Source organism: Carassius carassius, chromosome 47 (assembly GCF_963082965.1).
Source record: "Carassius carassius chromosome 47, fCarCar2.1, whole genome shotgun sequence".
NCBI lineage: Eukaryota > Metazoa > Chordata > Actinopteri > Cypriniformes > Cyprinidae > Carassius > Carassius carassius.
Genome location: NC_081801.1, coordinates 20,196,914 through 20,198,481, shown reverse-complemented (window position 1 = coordinate 20,198,481; position 1,568 = coordinate 20,196,914).

Sequence of the window (1,568 nt, the reverse complement as noted above, 5' to 3'; positions counted from 1 at the left end):
ATTTATAGAAATCAGCATTAATTATTACATAAATGGTTCCCCAGTGGCCTTGCCGATCCTGTCGTGATGGGGACTTCTGAAAGTGTAGTCTGCTCAGCGGTGACTTCCTGTACCAGTAACACCTTCATTCCTCAATCAGAGAACACTGACTGCCTTATTGACTCCTCTAAGAACAGCTAAAGACTCTCAAGAAAGAGAAAATTCAAAAGATAGTGTCAACATGCATTTAGTAACACTTGTGTCTGTGCTTTTCAGTGCCTTCCTCATTTGTATGGCTATGTATGCAAAGAAAAATGCACAAATTGATCTTAAGTCTTGAATTAAATCTTTGTTGTCTTCTAAAAGTCTATTAAATGCCATGTCTATTAAATGCCTATTTTACTCCCAACCCATGACGTTTCTGTTAAATATCTAATTTGATATTTCTATCTAGCGATCGTTTGTGGAGGTGCAGTCACAGTTACCATTACTTGGTGAATTTCAAATTTTGATCAGGAGTTTTGTTCCCCACGCAGAGGAACTACAGGTTGACTAGAAATACTTAAACCACATGGAATAAAGTAATGCCATCTCTATATGCTGATCTGGTTTCTTTTAGTAGGCAAGTTTCAGGATCAGAGGTTTGGGAGCAGCCATGGCAGATTTGTATGTAGTAATTTGTGTGATGATAGCACCACCTTGTGGAAGTTGTACAGTCGTGGCCAAAAGTTTTGAGAATTACATAAATATTAGTTTTCAAAAAGTTTGCTGCTAAACTGCTTTTAGATCTTTGTTTCAGTTGTTTCTGTGATGTACTGAAATATAATTACAAGCACTTCATACATTTCAAAGGCTTTTATCGACAATTACATTACATTTATGCAAAGAGTCAGTATTCTCAATGTTGGCCCTTCTTTTTCAGGACCTATGCAATTCGACTGGGCATGCTCTCAATCAACTTCTGGGCCAAATCCTGACTGATAGCAACCCATTCTTTCATAATCACTCCTTGGAGTTTGTCAGAATTAGTGGGTTTTTGTTTGTCCACCCGCCTCTTCAGGATTGACCACAAGTTCTCAATGGGATTAAGATCTGGGGAGTTTCCAGGCCATGGACCCAAAATTTCAACATTCTGGTCCCCAAGCCACTTAGTTATCACTTTTGCCTTATGGCACGGTGCTCCATCGTGCTGGAAAATGCATTGTTCTTCACCAAACTGTTGTTGGATTGTTGGAAGAAGTTGCTGTTGGAGGGTGTTTTGGTACCATTCTTTTGTTAATGGCTGTGTTTTTGGGCAGAATTGTGAGTGAGCCCACTCCCTTGGATGAGAAGCAACCCCACACATGAATGGTGTCAGGATGCTTTACTGTTGGCAGGACACAGGACTGATGGTAGCGCTCACCTTTTCTTCTTCGGACAAGCCTTTTTCCAGATGCCCCAAACAATCGGAAAGGGGCTTCATCGGACAATATGACTTTGCCCCAGTCCTCAGCAGTCCATTCACTCTTTCTGCAGAAGATCAATCTGTCCCTGATGGGTTTTTTTGGAGAGAAGTGGCTTCTTTGCTGCCTTTCTTGACACCAGGCCAT